The 18,637-nt window shown below is 39.4% G+C and overlaps 1 long non-coding RNA gene across 1 annotated transcript in view; it reads right to left on the bottom strand.

Moving 5' to 3' along the window:
- Nucleotides 1-15,611: 15,611 nt before the first annotated feature.
- LOC122550452 overlaps nt 15,612-18,637 on the bottom strand; it is a 66,794-nt gene continuing 63,768 nt past the window's right edge. Inside the window, exon 6 of the long non-coding RNA XR_006311858.1 lies at nt 15,612-16,640. This is a non-coding gene — a long non-coding RNA (uncharacterized LOC122550452). The remainder of the gene's footprint in view (nt 16,641-18,637) is intronic.

Here is an 18,637-nt window from a genome sequence, read left to right as displayed (position 1 = left end):
ATTAAACATATCAGAGTAAAAACTAACACCTGTGAACATTTCAGCCTTCTGTTATGCAAAGCAAGTCTGATCATAATGAACCAGCATTGCAATTATTTTAAAATGCAATCATAATTTGAAATCATTTTTGACCCAGTATCAAATCAGATTAAAATATTATGAAAATAATGCAGATTTTTCAAAAAGAAATGTAAAGTAATCACAAGGCCAGGGTGGAAGTTGCAGAAAAATGTTAAAAATGCACAGGAGTTTCCTTTGTTCATCAGAAAGAAAAACAGATTACCTGAAAAAACTCAGTAGGTCTGGCAGCATCTGTGAAGAGAAATCAGAGTTCACATTTTGAGTCAAGTGAACCTTCCTCAGAACTGTTCTGGGAAAGTGTCATTTGACCGGAAACATTAACTCTGATTTCTCTTTACAGATACTGCCAGACCTGCTGAGGTTTTCAAGCAATTTGTTTTTGTCTCCGATTTACAGCATCTGCAATTTCAGTTTTTAAAAAGCAATTTACCTATTTGTGGCAATTTTGAGTGGAAATTCATCCATTTGACACATATTTCTTTCTGTCAATTACTTATTGGTCTGGATGTTCACAACATTTTCTATTTATAACATTTATAGAGTTAAAAATCAAACAACACCAGATTATAGTCCAACAGGTTTATTTGAAAGCACTAGCATTCAGAGCGATGCTAACCACTTGATGAAGGAGCAGCACTCCGAAAGCTAGTGCTTCCAAATAAACCTGTTGGCCTATAACATGGTGTTGTGTGATTTTTTAACATTGTACACCCCAGTCCAATACCGGCACCTCCAAAACATTTATAGAGTTTCTTTTTAGTGCTATAATAATTATTTGTTTTTCCTCAGAACATGCACAGGATTGGCAGGAGCACATTGGCTGCTCATTCCTGGTTATCCTGAAATTGGTGTTGGTTGCACCTATAGTATGTTCATATTCTCTCTCCATTGGTCCCAGTGGAATTTGAACTCATGACATTCAGTTGCCTAGTACTATAGTTACAGCACTATTCAATGTAATAGTTGTTCATTCTGGTACATAAAAGTAGTTCCATAATTGAGTGGGCTATGTTTCTTTTATTACAATGTACTCATTTTTTGATTGTCTTTTTTCAGGGTTTTTTTCTGCTGGTAAAGGTCTTTGGCACCTTGTCCAACATAGACAGTGAATATTTGCAGGTCAATCGGTCAAAGAAGACACCATATATGATCTTGAGCCTATGCATAACCACATGAAATAAACCTTCCAACACAGCATAAGAGGTACAGTTAGTAAGTTTGCAGATGACACCACAATTGGAAGTGTAGTGGACAGCGAAGAAGGTTACCTCAGATTACAACAGGATCTTGACCAGATGGGCCAATGGGCTGAGAAGTGGCAGATGGAGTTTAATTCAGATAAATGCGAGGTGCTGCATTTTGGGAAAGCAAGTCTTAGCAGGACTTATACCCTTAGTGGTAAGGTCCTAGGGAGTGTTGCTGAACAAAGAGACCTTGGAGTGCAGGTTCATAGCTCCTTAAAAGTGGAGTCACAGGTAGATAGGATAGTGAAGAAGGTGTTTGGTATGCTTTCTTTTATTGGTCAGAGTGTGGAGTACAGGAGTTGGGAGATCATGTTGCGGCTGTTCAGGACATTGGTTAAGCCAATGTTGGAATATTGCATACAATTCTGGTCTCCTTCTTATTGGAAAGATGTTGTGAAACTTGAAAGGGTTCAGAAAAGATTTACAAGAATGTTGCCAGGGTTGGAGGATTTGAGCTATAGGGAGAGGCTGAACAGGTTGGGGCTGTTTTCCCTGCAGCGTCAGAGGCTGAGGGGTGACCTTATAGCGGTTTACAAAATCATGAGGGGCATGGATAGTATAAATAGACAAAGTCTTTTCCCTGGGGTCGGGGAATCCAGAACTAGAGGGCATAGGTTTAGGGTGAGAGGGGAAAGATATAAAAGAGACCGAAAGGGCAACTTCTTCAAACAGAGGGTGGTATGTGTATGGAATGAGCTGCCAGAGGAAATGGTGGAGGCTGGTATAATTGCAACAGGGTTTGGAGGGATATAGGCTGGGTGCTGGCAGGTGGGACTAGATTGGGTTGGGATATCTGGTCGGCATGGACGAGTTGGACAAAGGGTCTGTTTCCATGCTGTACATCTCCATGAAGCCATTTGATAGAAATTCGGAGCCATAACCTTCCTTATTCTGAGAGCCACTTTCAATAATTTGATTGACATCTCCACGGAAATCAGCTGGTTGGCACAGTCTGCAAGCCATACCTGAAACCATACCATTTGAACTGTACTAGCCCATTTTAACCACCTAGTTGCACAGAGTTAAAAATTGGGCTTGCTTATGGCTTTGTGGCATGCAATATTTATGAAATGGTTAGAGCTCCATTCTAAATTTTGATACTGTGATTGATGTACTTTTTCCTGATAGAACTAATGCTAATATATAATTCCACTTGTAGCATACTTTCTAATCTCTACTTTGAACAAGGTTGCAGAAAATTAGCAGCTGAATAGACTGGAAAAGTGTGAAGGGTTATTTGCTCTCTATGAAATGAAGTAAATGTGTCAAAAACTTCTATTGAACATAACTTTGCATTTATCAAGCTAAGAAACTGCCTTTGTTAGAGAATTGTTTGTCATGTTTTGTCTCAGCATCAATATTGGGAACTCCTGCAAACTGTACTGCTCCAACAGTATACCTCAAAAAATGCTAGACTGATTCCTGGAATAGCAGGACTGATGTCTGAAGAGAGATAAGATCAGTTAGGACTATATTCACAGATGTTTAGAAGGGGCATCACAAAGATTTGTATAAAATTCTGACAGAACTAGACAGCATAAATGCAAGAAGTATTCATGGTGACTGAGGAATTCGGAATTAGGGAGTTACAGCTTAAAGATAGAAGGTAACTGGGACTGAAATGAGAAATTTCACCCTGAAAGTGGTGAGTCTTCACCACTTTTAAGTTCATTTCATTTAAACTATCTTTAAGAGGACTTTTATCTCAGTTAGTGGATTGCAGAATTCCAAGAAGTTAAATTTAGAACATTATTATTGTGGTAATCCAGTGACATAAAATATTCATGTATTAAATAATATGATTTTCGTACCTGTGATTTTTCACACAATTAGTTATCAGTTTCCAAAAGGCATTCCCAATGCAAAGGAAAAGGCAGCTATAAAAGCAGCCTTGGCAGTTGTAATGCAAGAAATCTGAATTTTGCATCTTTTACTTTTAGCTAAATTTCAAATGTGTAAATTTTCCATTTACAAGTTCAAATGTGATAAAGATACCAATACTTAATGCTTAAATGAGACGTACTTGTGATGTTCAGGTAGTTTATAGACACCTGCTGCAAGTTTGAGAAATGATCATAACTGATAATTAAAAGAAAACCAAGATGCCAAAAAATATAAGATGATATCGAACTTCAGAATGATGTAATTGTCAATATATACATGATAAAACAATTAATTAATTGGCAGTAATATCAAATAATGACTATTAGTGTTATGGAAAAGGTGCATAAACAAGTGCTACTAATTTGTAGGCTGAGCTTCCTGTGTATGTGTATCTCTTAATGCCAAAAAAAAGAATAACATCTTGTGATTAGCAATCTTGCAGTCAGCTTGTTGTGTACGGTATGTAATTCAAGTATATTTATCACCAGTACACAGAAACCATTTGATCATCAACATAGAAATTATGGCACTACCTCTTCCCAATCTTGCAGCTGTCACATTACCAGACCTGCCACTCCTAGGAGACAATGGGGAAAGCCATCACACTTACTCAGAGTGACAAATACAAAGTAAATTATATTACAGTAACATCATCAAAATGATTTTTTTAAGACAAAACTCTTGTAAGCCAATTCACTTAAATTATAGGATGCTGGAACACCACTTGGTTTTTCTTCTTGTCAATGAAAATAATCACAGAAAACTTTGAAAATAATAATGGGAATTGAATCTGTACCATATCAAAAAAGAAATGCTCACAGAGTTCTGAAAATACAATTTGCATTTTTTGTTCTCAACCTAAAGATGTACTTTCATAAATAAAGATGCTTCACAAATTACATATGTATCACTTTCTGCAAAAAAAATTGTAACACATGAAAATCCATTATTAAAAATGCTAAAAAAAAGTTTCCTTCTTAATCCAGATAAAGTAATTAAAATCACTAGAGACCTGCTCTTTCACTAGAGAGAGAGAGACACGACTGGTGGTTGTTGTTTAACCTGAGGGTCACCACATTCCAGGCAAGAGGAGAGGCTGAGAAAGAGAATCCTTCAGGGTCTCCTCAACCAGTTCAGGAATTGAACCCACACTGTTGGTATCACTCTATATTGAAAACTATCTGTCTAGCCAACTGAACTAACTTTTTTATATGTTAATTTTACTAGTCAATGAATATTTATTATTGATTAAAACATGGTGAGAAACTCATTTATTGATGAATCTTAGCAAAGTGACTGAGGGGGTCAGTTCGGGATACTGACAGATTTATAATTTGTGCTTAATACTGTTTCTTTCATTCAAATCCATCAAGTTGAACAAAGATTAGTAAACAAACTAAAAGGCCAACATTGCTGGTCAAGGCCTTGATAAAAATAATTAACTTGCTTAAAGCTCCACAGCACAGGAGACAAATAGAATATCAGTATTTGATTTCAGAAATGATTTAATGTAGATAACAGCATTGAAAAGTTACACATACTAGTCGAGTAGTAAAGTCTGGAAATTTATGACCGGAGATTTGGCAACAATTACCGCAAATATAACGGAACAGGAGGGGGTAATTCTGAAACACGAAGGCTATTAGTGTATCATGCTTCATAGTAAGTACAAGCAGAGGAAGTTAATATACCAGGGAAGGACTGGTCAGAATGGAAGTACAGCTCTGCATTTCTGATCATCAATCTGAAGCTCCTACCAGAAATATGGCAAACTTTAGTTGCTAAAAAAGAGGGAAAAAAATGGCAATCTGTGTGAGACAGCTATTCAACAGAAAATCCAGCCCAATGTCTTTGAAAAGAGACATTAAGTTGATAGTTCTGTCTGCTGTAATGTTTCCATGGCATGATTCAAATAAAATGGATGAACTTTTAAGTGTTCTGATAAATATCTATTCCCAAAAGCAGTATCATTAAAATAATTGTGAGGGGGACTACATTTATTATTTACATTTTGATATCCCAAGGTCATGAAAGGTAAAGGGAAAACAGTACCAGACACCAGCAGATAATATCTGCTGGAATTGGGAATAAAACTGGAAAATGCTGGAATTACGCAGCAGGTTATGCAGCATCTGGGAAGAGGGAAAAAGAGTTATTATTTCAGGTCTGTGATGTTTCTCATTTTGAGCAAAGGGTACTTGTGATATGGACAAGAGGAGGTTCTGTGATCGGGTGGAAGTCGGGAATCATTGAGTGATAAATGAGAATGGTGATGGCGAAGAAAAGAAACAAAATATATGCCCTAAAGCAGGTTCTCTACTGTTTGAAAAAGAAGCTACAAAATAAGCAAAGAAACGGAAACAAAATAGGATAAAGTTTACGGTCTAACATTGTTGAATCCACCTTTGAGTCTGGAAGGCTGTTAAGTGCCTAATGGAAAGATAAGGTACTATCCCTGAAGTTTACACTGAACTTCACTAGAACAGTGCAGGATGTCATGAACAGAAATGTCAGCATCAGAGCAAAGTGCAGATATGAGATTTAACAAAGAGATGTATTGAGTAAAAAAAAGCATGCAAGATATGCTGAACCTTTATAAAGGTCTGGTTAAGTCCAAACTAGAATATTGCATATATTTCAGGTCAACACATTTTTTAAATAGGATGTGAGAGTTCTTGATAGGGTGCAGATTGACCATAATAATGGATTTTGACTACACGTTTTGGTTGGAGAAAGTAAGATCATAAAGGAGGATGAAGGTGTGGTTAAATCAACACAGGCCCAAAATACTGACAGATCCGGAGAAATCAGGCCCAGCAGAAAATTGTCCAAACTAAATTAAACAGCAGCCAGCAACTTTCAGCTACAGAGAACAGTGGAAACCAAGATTAATGAGGTTACAAAGTTTCCATTTATAACCAGTTACAAACAGCCCACGGGTTTGTATTAAAGAAGTATTGATCGGGCATTCTGGCATCTTGGCTGCCTGAGGATGTGCACTTTACACTTCTTGGCATAGCAACAGTGAAAGGCGTTGGCATGATCCCATTGGATGATTTGAATCCAGCTCATGACCATATTGACCAAAGGCCACAGAACATTCTGGAAGATCCTATGTGAAGGGGTCTAAAAGCATACACACCTCGAAGCCAGCTCCTCAGTGAAGACTCAATGAAGTCTCAGTGAAGGCTTGACCTGGTGCAGCAGCAGAGCTCCAACCTACAAAATCCACCTTTATGCAAGAGAACCAGCCCTATGTCAGAGAGAAAGGAGATCCCAATGGCCTCATTCAACCCAAAGTGGGTTGTTGCAGGTAACATCCTTTCTCAGATGGATAGAGCTAAAAAGAGTGTAAATACTGTGAGAATTTGGGAAATGCTCACATGGAGTTTTTAATAAGGAATATTTTGTTAATAATATCAAGTTGAATTACAAAGCAATTTTTATGTCCCTTTGTCTGCTTCACTGACAGGAGCTCTTGGATAAAGTGTTTTTAATACATAAAGTGGTCAAAGTGGCCAAAGCATGGACAACATTGGCTTCCCTGAGTGGTCTTCAATTAAGAGCTTGTATAATCTCCAAACTTGAACTCTACCAACTTTGAACTCTGGGTCATCCAGCCTGTGCCTGTTTAAGAGGACAGCTGCCCCACGTGACAGCCAGGATTAAAGTTGATGAAAATAGGTATAGGTGTCTGACCAGCAATTAGGTCATAAACCAAGTATTTGTAATATGAAGAAGACAAACAGCCAGAATTCAGAGCTAGGATATAGAGAGAGCAGAGTTAATCAGAGTTGGTACAGGGGACCCATGGGAAAGGAAATCTAGCATAAGCATTACATGGTTGGGAATCCTCAGAAAACCGACACAAGGAAGCTGAATACAGGGTAAGAGGACAGATGAGGTGGCAAGAGACCAGATATTGGGGTTGGAAATCTACAACAATGCAGAGAAGCTAGAGCTCATTCAGGGAGCTGTGACGTAAGAGGTAGTGAAAGGGGCAGGGAGCCAGAATCACAAAGAAGTGAAAAAGCAGCCAATATACAGTCAGTCAGAGGCCCACAAGAGGGAGAAAGAGAGAGGAGTAAACTATGAGGAAAAAAAATAGAAGAAATGGCACACAGTGTCCAGAGGAGGTACTAACATAGAAGTGCCCAGCTGAGTTAATCATTGCAGTGAATAAATATTTGATCGGGGATCCACAGGACAGAAAAGCTGGAAGCAGAATGGAAACTTGAAGGGAAGCTGTTTAAACCCCAGCAAGGCTATAGCGATAGCCAGCTGCATGGAGCAACTGAAAGGTAGAGAATGGGAGAAGGTAAAGTTAACTAAGGGGCTGGAGGAAGTGAAGCAGGAACTGACGAAAATAAGAGTCAAAGCAGCAGAGTGGGAGTAGAGGAACCAGGTGAACATGGTACGCTTGGGACAGTTTCACACCCAGCGTATTGGAGTGTACCAGGAGGAGCAGCGCATGGTCAATGATTGGGACGCAACGCAAAGGGCTGACCGAGAAATGCAAATAACTGCACTCAGAGTCCCATACTAGGCAGACAAAGAAAATAGAGCTGGTGTTACAGTCATTCAAAATGCCAACATGAGATTGAAAAATTAAAGCTCTAAATTTCAGTGCAATGATATGCACATTTGGGACAATAGAAATAGATGGGGACAGTGATAATGGGATCGACTGGGAGAAAGTGGAAGAACAAGCCCATAGATACTCTGAGACATTGAAGATTGGGGACTGTCACTTCCTCTCTGGGGGGAGTAGATCTTACCCCACAGGCATAGCAGTACCTCTACTTACTCAGAAGGCTAAGGAACTTCGGCATGTCCACAAAGACTCTGAGCAATTTTTATGTATGCACCATAGAAAGCATCCAATCTGGATGCATCACAGTGTAATATGGCAACTGCTCTTCTCAAGATCACAAGAAACTACAGAGAATCATGAACATAGCCCAGTCCATTGCATAAACCAGCCTACCATTGACTCTGTCTATACTTCCCGCTGCCTTGGGAAAGCAACCAACATCAAAGACCTGTCTCACCCCGGTTATACGCTCTCTCACCGTCTTCCATTGCACAAAAGATAAAATTTTGAATACACGTTCAAACCTTCCCTGCAGCTATCAGACTGCATTCTGCACTCTGTTCTGATACTCTCATGCACTTTTTATGGTATAATCTGCCTGTAAAGCATGCAAAAGAACGTTTTTCACAGTATATTGGTACACATGACAACAATAGCTCAAATTAAGATCATGAAGTCCCAGGTCTCATACTTGAGAACCATGTTCACTTAGGGGAAATGAACTAGTATGGAAGTGCAATGAGGCCATGATCTGTTTACCCCTCCTCAGGGATGCGAGCTCATTGCATTCCTTTCCGCACTTAGTGAAAAACTGAACCACATTGACTGTTTCATCACTAGAGCCAACCCACTCTCCAAACTTTCTGAAAGAAATCCCCCACGGCATTGGACTGAAAAACACAGATGCTTTTGTGGAATAAAAGTAGGCTCCAGTCCAAGCTCCCATATTTTAGGTACCTGACCCAGAATTTCCCTTCGCCTTGGAAGGTGCAGCTACAGATGCCATATTGGCAGCCACCTTCTCCAAGAACAACACGCTAAACTAAGGCTGGACTTTTTCACAGATAGAGCAGAGATTCTCTATGTGTAAGAAGCACTTGCTGGCCATGTTGTAGGTGGCACAATATTTTACCGATATTATCAGCCTGAACCACCTAACTATAATGACAGAGAACGCGTGTATTCGATCTTTGCTGTACAGCAAGATTAAAGACAGCATGGTCAGCCAATACCACATAGTGTTACAGGGTCATGGCATTGCACTGAAATGTACCGAAGTGCCAACCTTCCATGGACAATTTGATCTACTGAGGAGAACCTTATGAGTGTAGGTTCGTACCAGCAACTGTCCCCAAGGGTCTATTTGTGCCAAAATAAAATGGGGAAGACCCGAAAGAATGTGTACAGCAGAAGAGAGATCCTCAAGAAGAATATTTGTAGACAAATCCTCTATAGTAGAAGATGGACAGCAACAAACAGGATACAGTACACATACGTAGACCCTGATCGAGTTAGTGCTGAAGCTCCCAAACAAAATGAGCACTCAGGCCACCCTGAATAATTTCTGCACTGGCAACCATACACTCAGACAGCATGTGTGCATGTAGCAGTGTAATGTGAGAGGATTCATCTCAGCAGGCAGGAGATTTTTACCATCTGCACCCCTGCTCAAATGCATTCTCCAAACAGTCCAAGGCTGCAAATAAAGCATCATGAAGGTTAGAGCCCACCGCTGAACTTCCCCACTGGGAACATAAGGGTAGATGAATTGGAATATCAGGATACCCAAGAAGGAGAACCATGGGAACTCCCCATTCTTGAATGACTAGATGCAATCTTTGTGAGCCAAACCAAGGTTGAAGATCTGGTACAGACTCAGAGCAGTGACATCGAGTTAAAGCAAGTACTGAAGGGAAGGATCTCTGCAATTGGGAGGAAATTTGAGTGTTAAGGATCAATTTGCTCTTAGAGATGGATGGTATATGGTACCAGTCCAGGACTAAAATCAAGTGATTAATCAATGCCATGATGCCCAGAGTTATCAAGGGATAGAAGCCATAATCAATAAGCTGTGCATGGTCAGGAAGGAGAGAATTACATCCAGAGTAAGACACAGCTGGAGTGAATATATGGTTTGGGGAATTTAGAGGCAGCATGGGATTCAGTGCACAAGGGAAGAGGTCATTTTTACTTCTTTTCCTTGGGTCATAGATTGTAAAGTCTTTTACTGGGATAAATTGAAGCTCAGGATCAGGGGCCCAACACAAAAAAAGAGAATGACATCACAAGAAAATCGTAGACTTGAAGGGCCAAAGGGCCTGTTACTGGCTGTAAATTATCTTTGTTCTTAAATTCATTGGTTGGTAGTAACCACCATACGACTATCTATTATTGGTTACTTTCAGGTTGAAGATAAATAGGGGAAGTATTTACACACAAATGAAAAAGGAGGATATTTTTAAAAATCAAATGAAAAACTAAGTTAATCAAACAGAGGTTCAGGGCCAGGCAATGTGTTGTACTTGCTGGATGTGGGAGCGTATGGATCCCATTGTGGTTCATAGTGACCACACTGCAGCAAGTGTTGGTTGCTTGAGGAACTCTGGCTCAGAGTTGATGAGCTGGAGTCTGAGCTTTGAGCACTGCAACACATCAGAAAGGGAGAAGAGTTACCTAGAAACTGTGGTTCAGGAGGCAGTCACACCTCTTAGATTAACTCTTTCGAATTCGGTCAGTGGTCAGGGACAGGAGAGTGTGACTACAAGCAAGGCGGGTAGAGAGGGCATAGTCAAAGGAACATGTTGAATGATTTGGCAACAGTTTATGGAGCGGGAGTGTCCATAGTCAATACCCTCAATTTGACTAATTTGGATAATAAACTCAAACTTTTAAGGCAGCAAGTTAAACACACCTTGGATAAAATTAATCTGGATCGTCGGCAAGATGCTGAGAGGGAAATAGAAGAAAATCAGGCAGACCAATACTTGGTAACAATGTGAGAAGGACACGCCAGGAACGTAAATATGATCATTTGGGGGGAAACAGATTTGACAGTAGGCAGCAGAATTGGATTTTGTGGCCAGCGGATGATTGAACAGTTGAGGTAGAACCTCAAGCAGACTAAATAAAGACACACCTTGCTCAGTTACTAGCAATTCTCACAAAGCTGAGGAACTGCTTCCAATCACCCAGTCTAAGACTTGCACTGAAGACTCGACCTGGTCCAGCAGAGGAGCTCCAACCTGGAGGGATAGCAGATCTGCCCTAAGAGGTGAGAGCCACCTTCGTGGGTGCGAGCCAGTCATATGTCAGAGAGGAAGGAGATTCCAATGGCCCAGCTTAAACACATTGTTTGTTGCAGGGAATATATTTGGTCAGAATCATAGAGCTGGAAGATAGAGAATAAATATTGCGGGAATTTGGGAAATGCTCAAGAAATATTTTTAAAAACAAATATTTTGTTGACAAAATCAAATTTAATCCTTTGTCCACCTCACTGACAAGAGTGCTTGGATAAAATGTTTTAATACATGAACTGATTGAAGTGTCCAAAACATAGAAAACAAGGGAAATTTAAATAGAATTTAATGATAACTAAATTACCACGGGTTTAGTTAAGGTAGACAAAGAAAAGTTGTTTCCACTACCTGATGTCTTAAGGAACAGCAAACTAAGATTTAAGGTAAGGAAAGAGGTGCAAGAGGATCTGAGGAAGAACATTGTTATGCAGCAAGTAGTTATGACCTGTAACTAGCTGACAAAGAGAATATAACAGAATATTCTTTATTGTCATGTGTACTCCATTGCAGAAGTACAGTGAAAATCTTTTAAAATGTCTATCTTTTATGGTGCTATCTTAAGTACAAGTAGCTAGATACAAATCTTGGATACAAAAGAGGAATTAAAAAGAACTGTAGTTGCATTACTTTACAGAGTTTAAAAAAATAAGCTAGCAATAAGAAATCGTTAAAGGATTGACATTACAGTCAGGTAAAAAATTTCAAATAAACATTACAGTGTAGCAGCTGAGTGCATAGCCTCCGGGCATGGTCTGACAGCCTGTACCAGACCCAAGTCCAACAGCCGTTCCCACTCTGCTCCAAGCCCCAGTCCACTTGTACCAGCTCTCAGCTGTTTCAAGGTAAGTTCCAGGTCTCCGCCCAGGACTCGCTGCACTCGCACTGCTCCAGGAGTTGCACCCCTCACACTGCCCCAGGACAAGCTACCCACGCACTGCTCTGGGACTCACTCCCCTTGTGCTGCTCTGGGATTCACTACCCTCACACTGGGATAGAAGTGGAGATGATCAATGTTCCAAAAGGAAATTGGAGTTGTGGTTGAGGGAATTAACCCTCAAGGCTCCAAGGATAAATTAATGGAATGGAAATAATTCAATTACTTTACAGAGAACTGGTATGGAGTCAATGGGCTGAATGGCTTACATCTGTGCTGTAATGTTGCTATTATACATCATTATCTAAAACATAGGACCTGGAAGCAATTACTTTAGAAAGGATAATTGAAACATGGCTTAATAAGAAAATACATCTGGTCATTAGATTCTACATGATGCAATGGATATCAAATTGGACAGCAATAAAAACAAGTATGAGGAAGGGAATAGCAAATTAACATGCACAATTAAGTGGGATTCAGGCAACACAAGCCATTCAGTCAATAATATTAGGGATAGCAACAAATGCTGGTTTCATCTGCAATGCCCATGTGCCTTAAAACAATAAAAGGTTAGTCTTCAGTAGACACAAGCCTCCAAGTTTTCTGAAAGAGACTTCCAGACATTATACCGAAGTAGAACTGATCACATATCATGGTCACAGCAGTGGTGACACCAAATTAACTGCAAATCGGAGCCATCAGTGGAAACCACAGAAATCCACCAGTCAAAAGGAGGTCAAGAGCATTTGGAAAGTGGAAGAAGTATTAATGAGTGCTTTTCAAAATGAAATGGCAATAATAAGGGGGATTTTAATTTATATGTAGACCAGAATAATCAGATGGGCAAAAGATAGACTAAATGAGCAGTTCATCAAATATTTTTGGGATAACTTTTTGGAACAATGCATTCTCAACCATTTAAAAAGGAGTCTATGCTATTGTGGTATTGTGCAATAGGACCGGTTTAATTAATTACCTCAGAATGAAGATGGCCCTAGGTAACAGTGGCCATAATATAATTGAATTTTGCTTTTAGTTTGAGGGAGAGAGCAGTGGGTCCAAGATTAGTACTTTAAACTTAAATAGGGAAATTATAAGGACATGAAAGCAGACTCATAGAGATGCAATGACTGATATTTAAGAAAATATTTCAGAATACACAGAACAGTTGCACTCCAACAAGAAAGAAAACTTCCAAGGAGTGGACCCACCATCTGTGGAATGAAAGGGTAAATATATTATCAAACTTAAATAAAACAAAATATGATTGCTTACATATTGTTGGCAGGAAGATTGAACAGTATATAAAGTCTGCAAATATTGACTAAAAGGTTATTAAGGGGGGAATCAGAACATAAGAGAAAGCAAGCTAAAAATTGCAAAACACAAGGCAAGACTTTTGATAAATATTTTTAAAAAGGAAAGCGTTAACAATGTTATCCTTTAGAAAGTGACTCTGATGAATTAATAATGGAAAATAATAAGATGGCAGATTAAGTGAACAGGTATGTTGCATCTGTTTTCAATATAGGAGATAAGTAACATCCCAGAAATAGATATGAATGAGGAAAAGTAAAGAATGGACGAACTGAAGAAAATTGCAATTACCAGGAGAATGGTAATGGTCAAATTATGAAGTTGTAGGTGAACAAATTCCAGGTTCACTTGAAAAAGTGGCTAATGGGATAATTAATACATTGGTTTTAATTTTCCAAAATTCCCATGATTCAGTGAAAGTTCTGTTAGGTTAGAAAATATTGAATAGAATCCCATTATTTAAGACAAAAAGGGAGAAAGACAGAATGCAAGAAACTACAATCCAGTTAGCTAAACATCGTAGAGGGAAGATGTTGTAAGCTATTAAGAAAGACATTATAAAAGGACACTTACAGAAGTTCAAAATAATCAGACAGAATCAATGGGGTTTTGTGAAAGGAAAATTGTATTGGGCCAACCTCTTTTGATGAAGTAAAAAACACCTTGATTGGAATATAAATGATCCTGAAGAGACTTGGTAGCATGGATGTGGAGAGGACATTTCCTTTTGTGGAAGATTCTCGAACAATAGGTCACTGTTTAAAAAAATAAGAAGTTACCCACTTCAAGCATTCCATTCATGTAGAATAATCAAAACCAACTGCATTGACATTACCATTTTATATAAAGACATTGAAACCAGGAAATTGAGTCAGTGTCAAGAAATTCACATCCCTGGTTTAATTTCCATGTGCATGATGATTTCACATCTTGGAAGATAACAGGTTTGCTTACCGATTAGCCAGCAGGGAAATTCAATTAAATTAGACTCCAGAATATGTACTGAACATATTTTTGAGCATATTTTTGAGCAACTGAACTGAAAGAGGGAAAATGATAACAGAAGATAAATGTTTCTGTCTTTACCTGTTTCTCAAATCTTCTCAGAATACAGTGACCGGTGGAAGAGCAAATTAAAAGAATAACACCACAAGGATTTGAAGGACATTTTAACAGCATGACTGATATTACCCTTGTCTATGCCAGATTCTCCTTTTACAACTTATTACTTGTGTTTGTATCTAGACTCACAGTGTCATAGAGATGGACAGCATGGAAACAGATCCTTCGGTCCAACTCATCCATGCTGACCAGATATTCTTAGTTAATCTAGTCCCACTAGCCAGCCCTTGGCCCATATTCCTCTAAACCCTTCCTATTCATGTACCCATCCAGATGCCTTTTAAATGTTGCAATTGTACCAGCCTTCACCACTTTCCTCTGGCACTCATTTCCATACACGCACCACTCTCTGCATGAAAAACGTTGCCCCTTAGGTTCTAGATTAGAGTGGTGCTGGAAAAGCACAGCAGTTCAGGCAGAATCCGAGGAGCAGGAAAATCGACTTTTCGGGCAAAAGCCCTTCATCAGGAATAGAGACAGAGTGGCTGCAGGGTGGAGAGATTGCCCCTTAGGTCACTTTTATATCTTTCCCCACTCACTCTAAACCTATGCCTTCTAGTTCTGAACGCCCCCACCTCAGGGAAAAGACCTTGTCTATTTATCCTATCCATGCCCCTCATGATTTTATAAATCTCTATGAGGTCACCCCTCAGCCTCTGACACTCCAGGGATAACAGCCCCAGCCTATTCAGCCTCTCCCTATGGCTCAAACCCTTCAACCCTGGCAACATCCTTGTGAATCTTTTCTGAACCCTTTCAAGTTTCACAACATCCTTCCGATAGGAAGGAGACCAGAATTGCACACAATAATCCAAATGTGTACAGCCGCAACATGTCCTCCCAATTCCTTTGTTGTGTTTTTAGGATTTTGTTGTGTTTTAACGTTGTGTTTTTAGGATTTTAACTTGTGTTTAGTAAATAATAATAACTTCTTCTTTCAAGAAATCCTATGTCTCATTTTCAAGTGCACTAGATTTTAGTGTAACAGATACAATTATTTGTTGTCATGAATTGAGAGAGGGAAGCCAACGCCACAGCCTCACCTGTCCAAATAATTCTCAAAGTTCTTATGCTCGAGTTGTAGAGTTCCTGGACATTTTCTAATCAATGTGTTCAGAGATATCATTATACACCTTTGGAGCAGAGTCCAGGTCTCCTGATCCAGAGGTAGGGATATTATCACCACATCACAAGGGCCTTTGCCTTTGTCACAGCACACCTTTAGTTTTGAGATACGTAGTTTAATCTCTGTGGTTTATGGCTCCTGTTTTTTCAGCCATGGTATTGAATCTGATACTAGCACATGCACCCTGGGATCAAGCTTAAAATTAATTAGTTCCTCATTGACAGTAACAGATTTTGCCAAACTTAAATCGTTTGGATTATCAATTTCCTCAAATAACTCATTGGTTATCTTTGATCATGTTGAGGGCTCTATCAGATTCATATTTATGTAGAGCGAGCATTTGATTTTTTGCTGCTTTAAAACTGTGCCCCCTTTCTGCATGTCCTCTGGAAGTGACCTATCATTTTAAGGATATAACATGGGGTGGCATGATGACTCAGCAGTTAAAACTGCTGCTTCACTGTGCAAACTCCACACTGACGATCACCCAAGGGTGGAATCTAACCTGCGTCCCTGGTACTTTCTCTCCTTGTCTGCGTGGGTTTCCTCTGGGTGCTCCAGTTTCTTCCCATAGCCCAAAGTCCACAGTCCAAAGGATTGGCCATGCTAAATTGCTCAGTGTCCAGCGATGTGTAGGTTCGATGGGTTAGCCGTGGATGGGTTTGAGTGGGATGCTGTTCAGATGATTGGTCTGGATGCAATGGGCGAATGGTCTGCTTCCACACTGTAGGGATTCTATGATTCTTTTGTCATATCTGGACACAGCTTGTGCTTTTGAGACATTTTGTTTCCGCAGTGCTGACACCAAGTGTTAGTATCTTCGATTTGACCTGCTCTTTGTCTTGGTTTTTCACAAGTGGCTTGTGTTAACACCTTATTAAAGTGAATGGATTCCATTACTCTCTTGAGTTAATGTTGTCTTTCAACCCTCAATATTTGTCGATGATTCTTCGGGTTTCGGCTTCCAGCACAATCGGAACATGTTTCTGTTGTTGAACTGAAATAAGTCCAATCTTAAACATAAGTAACTCCAACAATAATTCCATATCTAATGAGTTCTGATTTTAGAATTCCACCATCACAGTTTCCCATTAATCTGTAAAAGATCATGAATAGAATTATTGATAATTACTCTAAATGCAAAGGTCTTCTGTTAAAGTATGGGCACCAGAATAAAGTAATTTTCAAAGACTTTGTAGAACTTCAAAATTATCTGTGCTTTCTTTTATGCTTTGACAGTTAATAATGTCCTCAGCTATAGGCTCTATTGAATACAATAGTATATTAATTTGTTGTGCTTGTAATTTAATATTTAAGTCTGAACTGATTCTGTAACTTAAGGGCTGTTTCTCCAAGATGTCCAAAACCCGTGTTTTATTTACCCCATCTCTGAAATTAAATCTTTGAGCAATATTCTTTCTCCTGTAATTTCTCCCTAATGGGAATATTTATTTGTCTGACTTGAACACTTTGAAATTCTGCAGTATTTCAATCCTGCTGTAATTTCTTTCTCTTTAAGAATTTCACTTCTGTAAATTTTAATTCTGTAATTATAATTCTGCAAATTTTCCATGTTGTTTAAAAAAAAATCACACTAGAGATGGTAATGTCTCTGGCTAGGACACCACTTATTCCCTTTCCCTAATTGCCCTTCAGTAGGTGGTGGCGAGTTGACTGCCAGAAGGTGAGGGGGAGGAGAGGTTAGTGGATGTGGTGTATTTGAATTTCAGAAGGCTCCTTATAAACGTCCAATATTAGTGATTAATAGGCAAGGTTAAAGCCTAGGGATTTGGGGTAATATACTGGCATGGATTGAGATTTGGTTGACAGACAGGAAACAAAGAGTGAGAATAAGTGGGTCTTTTTCCAGGAGGTAAGCAGTGACTAGTGGGGTACCGCAAGGAGCTGTGCTTGGGCCCCAGCTATTCACAATAGATGCACATATAACATGGATAGGGAAACTAAATGCAATATTTCCAAGTTTGCTGACAACACCAAACTGGGTGAGATTGAGAGTTGTGAAGAGGATGCAATGAGGCTTCAAGGTGATTTAGAAAAGTTGAATGAGTGGACAAATATATGGCAGATGCAATACAAAGTGGCCAAATGTGAAAAAACTGAAAAGAAGGGTATTATTTAGAAAAGTATTATATAGTGGAAAATGTGGATATACAAAGTAATCTGGATGTCATTATATACCAGTTAATAAAACATGGAATGTTCCAGCGCAGTACAGGCCCTTCAGCCCTCAATGTTACGCCGACCTGTGAAACCAATCTGAAGCCCATCTAACCTCCCATTATCATCCAAATGTCTAGCCAATGACCATTTCAGTGGCCTTAAATTTGGTGAGTCTACTACTGTTGCAGGCTGGGCATTCCATGCCCTTAATACTCTGAGTAAAGAAACTACAGAGTTCAATAGATTCGGGGTCGGTTCCTGAGGATTGGAGGGTGGCAAATGTTATACCACTTTTTAAGAAAGGTGGGCGAGAGAAAGCAGGTAATTATAGACCAGTTAGTCTGACCTCAGTGGTGGGAAAGATGCTGGAGTCTATTATAAAGGATGAAATTACTGCACATCTACATAGTAGTAACAGGATAGGACAGAGTCAGCATGGATTTAAGAAGGGGAAATCATGCTTGACTAATCTTCTTGAATTTTTGAGGATGTAACTATGAAGTTGGACGAGGGAAATACAGTAGATGTAGTGTACCTGGACTTTCAGAAAGCTTTTGAAAAAGTCCCACACAGGAGGTTAGTGAGTAAAATTAGGGCGCATGGTATTGGGGGCAAAGTACTAGATTGGACTGAAAATTGTTTGGCTAATAGGAAACAAAGGGTAGTGATAAACGGCCCCATTTCGGAATGGCAGGCAGTGACCAATGGGGTACCGCAGGGATCCGTGCTGGGACCACAGCTTTTTACAATATATGTTAATGAAATAGAAGATGGTATCAGCAATAACATTAGCAAATTTGCTGATGAAACAAAGCTGGGTGGCAGGGTGAAAAGTGAGGAGGATGGTAGGAGATTACAGGGTGACCTGGACAAGTTAGGTGAGTGGGCAGATGCATGGCAAATGCAGTTTAA

The sequence above is a fragment of the Chiloscyllium plagiosum genome, chromosome 6, assembly GCF_004010195.1.
Source record: "Chiloscyllium plagiosum isolate BGI_BamShark_2017 chromosome 6, ASM401019v2, whole genome shotgun sequence".
Classification (NCBI taxonomy): Eukaryota; Metazoa; Chordata; class Chondrichthyes; order Orectolobiformes; family Hemiscylliidae; genus Chiloscyllium; species Chiloscyllium plagiosum.
Note: the sequence above shows the minus strand (reverse complement) of the source record. Positions and strands in the feature narration are given on the sequence as shown.